The sequence below is a fragment of the Malus sylvestris genome, chromosome 10 (genome assembly GCF_916048215.2).
Source record: "Malus sylvestris chromosome 10, drMalSylv7.2, whole genome shotgun sequence".
Lineage (NCBI taxonomy): Eukaryota > Viridiplantae > Streptophyta > Magnoliopsida > Rosales > Rosaceae > Malus > Malus sylvestris.
Window position 1 is genome coordinate 20,434,488 of NC_062269.1, and position 10,270 is coordinate 20,444,757.

At 37.9% G+C, this 10,270-nt stretch overlaps 1 pseudogene; it reads left to right on the top strand.

Annotated features, from left to right (window-relative positions):
* The first annotated feature begins 869 nt into the window (after nt 1-869).
* Nucleotides 870-9,382, top strand: LOC126586963 (mogroside IE synthase-like; annotated as a pseudogene).
* The last annotated feature ends 888 nt before the right edge of the window (nt 9,383-10,270 follow it).

Here is a 10,270-nt window from a genome sequence, read left to right on the forward strand (position 1 = left end):
TGAGAGAATGATCTCTATTTATAGAAGAGAGTTTCTAGTTTCATTCTGACATTGACACGTGTCATGTTGTGATTGGCTTCTGATGTTGACACGTGTCGCGCTATGATTGGCTTCTGATGTCGACACGTGTCACGCTGTAAGTGGCCTCCTGGTTGCAGGGAAACTCTTCTATGTCCTTGATGGTATAACGTTGACCTGTGCTCATTAGTTTCGGGATTGGTCAAGTATGGTACAAACAGAAACGATTCCTTATGTTTTTTGTTTATGTTTTTGGCACTATATAAAACGTTAACACCCAACTATATAAAAAGTTAACACCCAAAGACTTAAACAACTATATTTGAAAATGGTCTCAGTACACCATTTATCTCTCTCTTTGCACGCCGCTATTTTCTTTAACCATTGAATTGAACAAACCAAAGCAAAACTAAGAGATAAAATTAAGATAAATCAAAAGAAAGTCGAAAACCAAAAACCAAAAAAAGCCACGTAGAAGATAGAAAATAATGTTCACAAATAACTTATTTTCTTTTATTTTTTTTCATTTTTCAATTACAGAAGGGTAATGAGGACAAAGTTTTCTTTTTCTTGATTTGAATAGGTTTTCAAGAACCATATTTCTCTTTTTGGACCTTTTAATATGCATCCAAGAGATGTATCCAAATTACTTTGGTTCAAAACTAAGAACCTTCCAAATTATCCTATGTGTAAAATGTGTAAAGATGTGACTTGCCTGCCAAGGAATCAACATCTGCAGTTTCGTGGACTGATTGTGCACTACATCTTCCTCCTATATAATTGGGTTCTACATTTTGTGCCTAAATATTCAAACGCATTTCCGAACAAAGCTTTAAATTTTGTAGCAGAAAATGGAGAAAGGACAGCTGAGAGCCTACAAGGCTCACTGCTTGATCTTACCTTATCCGAGCCAAGGCCATATTAATCCAATGCTCCAATTTGCCAAGCTTCTAGATCACAAAGGAGTGAGAGTCACACTCGTGATGACTCGCTTTCTCTACAAGACAATGCACAGCTCAGGATCGAGCTGCGCAGCTTGGGAGACCATCTCCGATGGCTTTGATGATACTGGGAAAGGGGACACAAACATAGACATCTATTTGGAGAGGTTCTGGCAAGTGGGGTCAAAAACTTTGGTCGAGCTTCTTGAGAAGCATTCGAATTCAGGGTCCCCCGTGGATTGTGTTGTCTATAATGCAATCATGCCCTAGCCCTTGGACATTGCCAAGAAGCTTGGAATTGTGGGGGCAGTTTTGTTCACTCAGTCTTGTGTTGTTGACAATGTCTACTACCTATAAAACTTTAGTAGGCTAGGTTTTCAATTGTGTTTGCACACCCTTTCAATCGAGGGTTGCTTGTATTTATAAGGTCATAGAGATTACATCAGTGGGTTTGAAATACCCTATTTACACGTTAGTTTGAAATTCAAACTTTACAACAGCATAATAAACTTATCTTAGAAACATTCAAAATATTCCTAGACTTATCAGACTCCCTTTGAGATAAAGAAAAATCACGCACACAAGAGACTTTAGAGTTTGAATGTAAATAGGAAGTCTGACTTGGTCTAACATCCCCCCGCAAGCTGACAGGCCTTTGCACAACTGGAAGCTTGGATACCAGCAATTTAAATCGTGATGAAGACAACCTCTTCGTGAATAAATCAGCGGTTTGATCTTGGGAACAAATAAAATTAACCAGAAGTTCTCTTCTAATGACCTTCTCCCTGACATAATGATAATCCACTTCTAAATGCTTGGTTCGAGAATGAAAAACCGGATTGGATGCTAGTGCAATGGATGAAATATTATCACACCATATTTGAGGTTGTAAAAGATTCAAATGCAAGTCTCTGAACAAAGAACATAACCAAGACAATTCAGTAGCCGTGTACGCAAGCTGTCTTTATTCAGCTTTGGTACTCGACCTGGAAACAATTTTCTGTTTCTTTGAACTCCACGATATTAAATTTTTACCCAAATAGATGCAGAATCCTCCGGTTGAATAACGTGTGTCTGGATTCCCTGCATAATCCACATCAGAAAATGCGGTCAGTAGAACACCTCCAGGTCTATAAACCAAGCCTTGATCATATGTAGCCTTCAAGTAACGCAGGATTCTCTTGACTGCCATCCAATGAGTGGTGTTAGGTGAATGCATAAACTGGCACTTCTGGTTCACAGCATACGAGAGATCAGGTCGTGTAATCGTCAAATATTGAAGGGCACCTACAACATTTTGATATAACTTAGGATTGCCAAATGGTTCACTCCCAAACACACTTAGTTTCTGTCCGGAAGCAACTAGTATCGAGATTGGCTTGGCATTAGTAAACTTGGTACGTTCGAGGAGATCGAGGGCGTACTTGGATTGTGTAAGATGCATACTATCACTACAGTGAGTTACTTCCACACCAAGAAAATAATTTAGAGTGCCCAAGTCCTTCATAGAAAACAAAGTGCCCAACTTCTTTACTAACAGAGCCATTTGATGCGTATTGTTCCCTGTGAGCAATATATCATCAACATAGATAAGTAAGATGAGATAAACTCCCTTCTGATTAAACATGAATAGGGAATAATCACACTTGGATTCTTGAAAACCCAATTCAAGCAAAAAATCAAAGAACTGCCGAAACCAAGCTCTCGGCGCTTATTTTAAACCATATAAACTCCGCTGCAATTACAAACATGATGTGGAAACTGTTTGTCAATAAACCCCATAGGTTGCTTCATATAAACCTCCTCCGTGAGGTATCCATGCAAGAAAGCATTTGTACATCCAACTGCCTTACATGACATTTCTTCGAAACTACCAAGCTAAGTACGAGACGAATTGTGTTATGCTTTACAACTGGACTGAAGGTCTCGTTGTAATCAATCTCTGGTTTTTTATGGAACCCATTAGCCACTAACCTGGCCTTATGCCTCTCTATCGAACATCTACCCTTTTTTTTTCTTGAATACCAACTTGTTGGGAAGGAGATTCATGTTCGGATGATAAGGCACAAGAAAACCGGGGATTATGAGGGATTGCAAAGTCACTTGAAAACTGACTCAAATACATAAAAACAAGTTTAAAACACTAAACTAGACTCAAAGAATGCAAAACTAAACTTTAAAACACCAAAACAAACCAAAAGACTCAAAACAGCCCAGAAACACTCAAAATTGCCTTAAAACCACAATCTGGGCAGTTTTGAACACTAGACACAAACTTGGACGAAAATTGGTTTTAACTTGACCTAAGACACTTAAAAACACAAACTAAAGTGATTTCTAACTACTATGACTCAACCAAGTAAAGGGGGATTGATTTTGGACGAATTTTAAAACAAAACAAAACTTTGTAAACTAACTTGACAAAAACGATTTTAGGTAAATTAAGATGGTGAAAGGCTAGTTAGAAGGTTCCTTCTCCACACATGAAACATATGCATACGACTCGATTTCCAATTACTCTTTCAACAAACCATGAATGACAATGCCCCAAATTAACTAGATTGCACCAATTAATTCTCAGATTTCCCTAGATTCATTGAATTGAATGGGATACGCATTACAACCAAATTATTCTTATCAAGGACCCTAACTATGGAATACGCATGATAGAGACACATATCAAAGATCATTAAGTTCAATGGAAATCATAAGCATTGACGAGTCATTCATAACTATGGGATACGCATGTTACTCTTGCCTAGGATTTACTTAACACAATCGTGACTAGCGACTTTTACTACTTATGAATATAAGTTAATAACGATTAGGTGAAATTCCCTTATACTCTAGCATCAAATTCATGCATGCAAACTAAGTGTCGACCCTCAATCAACATACATAAACATGTTATCAATCAAATAGATAAGTAAACCACATTCACGATTCATGAAATCATAATTGGAAGAAATCAAGTCATATAAAACATATGATCATGGCTTTGAATTCCCCTCTAACTATAAAGAAATTAGTTCCTCATGTTCGCAAATAAACAAAGATAAATAAATTTAAACATTAAAACAAAGATAGAAAACACCTAGAATCGCTCCACAATCCAAGCTCCTTGAATGGCATGCACGGCTCCAAGAGTTCTTCCTTTTTTTCCTTGCAAACTCACGGCACAATGAGGGATGTTTGGGTGAATGATGTAGTGAAAATATGGTAGAGGATGGTGAGTGAAAGGGTGCGGCATTATGTGGTATTTATAGGCTGAAAATCCCACTCCTAGATAGCCAAGGACAAGGTTTTAAAGGCCTAATCTGCATAGGATAATAACATACAATCCTATAAGGAAAACAAGTCAAAAACCCAAAAGGAATGGGAGATAATGTGTGGCACAAAGAGTGTGAAAAGATAAGGCTTCTAGAAACCAAAATCCCAAGGGAAATAGGTATAGGGTGCGGCACAAAGCTAGGGTTCTAGAAAGAAATACAAGGCAGATTTTTAGGCTTCTAGAAAGGTTCCTAGGCGCCACCTTTGTAGGATCATATTAGGTCTTCTAGAAATCCCATTTTAAGCATCCTAATCTAGTTAGAAACCCTCCTAAGTGGCTGGAATGTGGATAGTTTAGGATTAGGATAAGATAAGATAGGATAAGGTTTGTTTGGATAAGATAAGCTAAGATAAGGTTATGGATGAGGTTTTGGATAAGATCCTTCTCTTGAGCTGATTCTTTGACTTTACTCTTCTTCTTCACATAGGAAACCTTGCTTGAGTAGGAAACTTCATTCGTCTAGGAATCCATCTTCAATTAGGACTCCTACATTGATTAGGAATCCTTCTTGTAAGCCCTTTCCTACTTCAACTAGGAAACTTTGTATCTTCAATTCTTCAACTTTGAAACACCTTCCTAGCTTCATCAATTCCTCAAATTCGTCCATCCCTTGTGCTTCATGTGTATGAACTCCATTCTAGCCCAATTTTGCTCCAAAATGCTCCAAATTGCATCCTTTTGCTCACTTTGTCTCTAAAACCTGAAAACACATGAAAATAGCTTAAAAGACTAACTTAACTAAGAAAACATAACATAAATGCATAAGAACTAGCTAACTAAGGCGCATAAATATGCTCCTATCAATGATAAGGCACAAGACTCCAAGTACCAAACTGTTGTAGAGCATTAAATTCCAAAGCCATTGCATTCCACCATTCTTGGTGCTTGACTGCCTGGCTAAAACAAGTGGGTTCAACCATTGTTTTGTCAGTAATAACATGTACTGCATACTTAGGATTAGGCTTTTAAATCCCTGCTTTGGACCTCATCATCATAGGATGTTCTAGGAGAGACACCAATGCACTTTGTTGGGATGTAGATGACTAGGAAACAGGCTGTGTTTCTTGGTTCACAGGCACAGACTCTTGCTCATTTGGGATTGGGTCACTAAGACATGGTTCACTAAGGCATAGTTGATTAGGACTTGGCGCACTAAGGCTGGGAAGACTAGAGGTTCGTTCAATATGAAACAGTGAAGGGATAGGCATGGGAGAGATATTTAGGATTATATTTGTGGATATAGGCAGTGGAGAGACCAAGTGTGATTGGGATTCTGGGTGGGGAATAGGAATAATGCTAGGCTTGGGTAGACTAGGATTATTTGTTGATTGGGTAGATGGATGAGAATGGTGAAGGTCAAAAGTAAATAAGAGGTCAGTGTTACATAAATTACCTTGTGTGGAGTCCGTTTCCTTGTGAGATGTAAGTTCCTTAAAAGGAAATGAGTCATCATCGAATAGGACATGGCGAGACAAATAAACTTGTCTCATGGACAAATCCAAACACTTGTATTCTTGATGATTCAACGAGTAACCTAAGAAAACACACGACTTGGATTTTGGTTGAAGCTTGTGTTGTGTATAAGGTGTCAACCATGGAAAGCACCGACACCTAAAAACCTTAAGACTCTCATAATTAGGTTTTCTAGAAAATAATTTCTCATATGGAGAAACATTCGATAAAACTCTTGCTAGTAATCTATTAATTAAATAAGTAGCTGTTAAACAGGCATCAAACCAATATTTATTTGGGATTTGAGAATGAGAAAGCATGACAATACTTGTTTCAACTATGTGATGGTGTTTTCTTTCCACAAGTCCATTTTGCTCAGGGTATTTTGGACATGAAAAATGTTGAGATATTCCCTGTGCAACAAAAAGTCGTTGAAAAGCATTACTTTTATATTCTCCACCTTTATCACATTGAAGAGTTTTAATGGACATGTTAAACATATTTTCCACTTTAGTCTTAAACTCAACAAAAATTTGGAAAACTTCAGACTTGTTTTTCATGGAAAAGATCCAAGTATATCGAGAATAATCATCCACAAATAATAAATAATAACGAAACCCTTTAATTGAAATTACTGGTGAACACCACACATCAGAATGTAAAAGTTGCAAAGGAAACTGGGAAACTGAATCAGACAACTTAAAAGGGAGTTTGGTACTCTTGCTCAAGGGACAGGAGTGACAAAACATTACATGTGAAGTACCATTAATTGGTACTTGTTTATTGGAAATCAACAACTTAATTATTGACGACGCTGGGTGACCTAAATGAGAGTGCCACTTCTGAGCTTACACATGAATTCCTACGTACGCTGAAAAATTGAGGATGTCCACCGCCACCTGGAAATGGGTATAACCCATTCTTACATCTCCCTCGGAAAAAGCATCATTTGGGTCTTAAGGTTCTTAACAATAAAATGGTCAGGAAAAATTAGTAAATAACAATCATTATCACTAGTAAACCTATGGGCTGAAATGATATTGATAAAGGCAGACGGGCAGTGAAAATGTGATTTGAACCAAAATGAGAAATAGAGAGTCCAGTGTCATTACCTACTCCACCAACATTTTCATTACCATTATACTCCTTCGCGTTCACTAAGTTTTGAATGTTCGGAGTCACATGCGCGTTTGCTTCGGTGTCGAGCAACCAAGTCCCATTTTGTTAACAGTTCAAGGTGATGGGTGAGGACGCCATGGCAGTGAGACGTTTGGTTGGAATACGTCCCTTATATGCAACATTCATGCGTTGATAGCAATCTAGGGCCGAATGTCTAAATTTCCAGCAAATTTGACAAGTAATTATTTCACCTCTAGAGTTGTACCGTTCTTCATTGATGGCAGGATTACGCTGGTTATTTTTTTCGAGGAATAAAGCCTCGTTGGTTCACATTAGCAAAACCTCTACGGTTGGACGGAAAACCACCTCGTCCGGAACCTCGAAGACATGCACCACGTCCTCTAGTAGTCACAAATGCATTCATTAGAGCAGACTCCACCACAGGAACAATTTGATCCGCCATTCGTCTCTCCATTGTCAACAAGAGAGCTTTGAGAGTTGGATACATGATAGGGGTATCACGTACTTAAGCAGCATTCACATTCATCTCATATGTAGGACCAAGGTTATTCAAGATAATTTAGACAAGTTCATCATCATCAATAGGTTTGCCAGCTAGGGCAAGGTTGTTAGCAATTGAATTCATTCTATCAAGGTAATCAGCAACAGACATCTCACCTTTTTTGGTTTGAAGCAATTCATTTCGAAGACACAAAATGCGATTTTGAGAAGACGAAGCGTACTGTTGTTCCAAAGCCTCCCATGTAGCACCAGAGGTACGTTTACTTGCCACAACTAACAAGACAGACGTCGTAAATGAGCAATTAATCCAACTTAGGATCATTTGGTCTTGCTGCATCCACATAGTTAGGCTACATTGATAGCAGTGGTGCCAAGAAGGTATTTAGGAGGACAAACAATGGACCCATCCATATAACCCATCAGATCACGACTTCTCAGTATTGGTAGGATTTGAGCCAACCACAGTTGTTAGTTGGTTCTGACAAGCTTGATGTTCACAACAGTTGTCATATCGGATGAAAAAGGGTACATATAATTCATTTGAGGAATGGGGTGGTTGGGGGTGGAGTTGGCTGGCTGGGAAGAAGCTACGTTGTTGTTGTCAGCCATGGAAAAAAATTGCAGGATCTTGTCGTTAGGCAATTAGGCTCAATACCATGTAAAACTTTGGTAGGCTAGGTTTTCAGTTGTGTTTGCACACCCTTTCAATCGAGGGTTGCTTGTATTTATAAGGTCATAGAGATTACATTATTGGGTTTGAAATACCCTATTTACACGCTAGTTTGAAATTCAACCTTTACAACACATAATAAACTTATCTAAGAAACATTCAAAATATTCCTAGACTTATCAGACTCTCTTTGAGATAAACAAGAATCACGCACACAACAGACTTGAGAGTTTGAATGTAAATGGGAAGTTTGACTTGGTCTAACACTACTATTTCCACATAGGGCTGTTGAAGCTTTCTCCTGCTGATGGTCAGTCTCAAATTTCACTTCCCTAGTTGCCAACGCTTGATCCTTTGGACTTTCCATGTTTTGTTTACGATTGTGGATCTAACCCGACTTTCTACAAAATGCTTGTGGGTCAATTCTCGAATGTCGACAGAGCTAATTAGGTCATGTGCAACACATTTTATGAGTTGGAAGAACAAGTGAGTACATTATGAAGTTTTCTCACTCATTTTTAGTCACATTGCCTTAGCTTTGATTTGATTAATTTTTAGTTAGTTCTAGTAAATTAAACTAATTGCTATTAATTTTTCTGCCTAGGTGGTAGATTGGATGGCTAAGCTTTGTTGATTGAGAACCGTTGGACCAACTATACCTTCCAACTACTTGAATAAGCGACTCAAAGATGACAAAGAATACAATGTCAACCTCTTTAAATCAGACAATGATGTCTGCATAAAATGGCTAAACGAGAGGCCAAAAGGTTCTGTTGCTTATGTATCGTTTAGCAGCCTTGCGAAACTCGAAGATGAATAAATGGTAGAGCTGGCTTGGGGCTTAAGGAAGAGCAAAAGTAGTTTCTTGTGGGTGGTTAGAGAATCAAAAGCAGCCAATGTCCCAAAAAGGTTTATCGAGGAGACATCCGAGAAGGGTTTAGTGGTTTCGTGGTGCCCCCAAATGGAGGTTTTGGCTCACAACACGGTTGGATGCTTCATCACACATTGCGGTTGGAACTCGACTTTGAAGGCATTGAGTTTGGGGGTTCCGATGGGGCATTGCCACTATGGAGTGACCAGCGTATGAATGCCAAGTACATTATGGATGTGTGGAAAGTAGGGATTAGAGCTCCAACTGATGAGAAAGGGGTTGTCATACAAGAAGTAGTAGAACAATGTATAAGTGAAGTAATGGAGGGACAGATAAGGGTAGAAATACAGAAGAAAGCCGCGAAATGGAAAGAATTGGCCCGAAAAGTAGTGGATGAAGGCTGAAGCTCTGAGAAAAACATTGACGAGTTCATTGCAAAACTGCAGAATCCAAGCTAGTTCTAAAGTCCAACAAAATTGAATCGAATAATTGTCTTGGATTGTAGCAAAAGAATCGAATATCTGTGTTGGTCCAACTCGACCTTATAGGTCTCACCTCATGTAAGAGTTGCACTAATAGGTTATCTTACGAAATTTTCTCTTACATTAGAGACGTATTTCAAAAAAAATGCATATGTGCATGTGATGTGATCTTGTCTATTAATTACAAGGAAAAATTACACATAGAGTATACTTTTTTAATACTTAATTTTATTTTGAGACAACAATTTTTAAACATTTCAAGAAGAGATAAACAATAATAAATGTGAAAGGTGACATCATTTTTTCTTTTCTCTGGAGTTGAACTTACGAAAATAAAAATACCCTTTATTTTTGGTATCTTTTCACTTTTCTCTCTCCATCATTGGAGTTGTTTGTGCCACCTAGGCACCTTATTTCTCGGGATTCAAAGAGATGATGTAACATGTGCGGGCATCTACACCTTTTTCCACAAGAAGGAGCTTCCCATCATTAGTTGAGGTTGACTTGTACAAAAGCTAAAACAATTATATTTACACTTGGAAAATGAGACTTTATATGTAGAGACAAAAACTTTTACCATATTTCAAGGAACTCCACTAGTTTTTAAACATATTAAGGAGAGATAAAAGCATAAAAGCAGTTAAAGCCCAGCCCAAAAACATGAAAACAATATTTTAAAATACCAACCATACCCCTAAGATTTAGGCTTTTAATAGAACTCATCTCTCACAACTCCAACAAAATTAATGTGTCATAAGCTAAACTTATCATCGACTATTTCTGCAAAATCAGTTTTTAATTATATGTGGAATAAGTTTGTATCATTTATTACTATAATTAGTTCAATCAGCCCTTGACTATTTT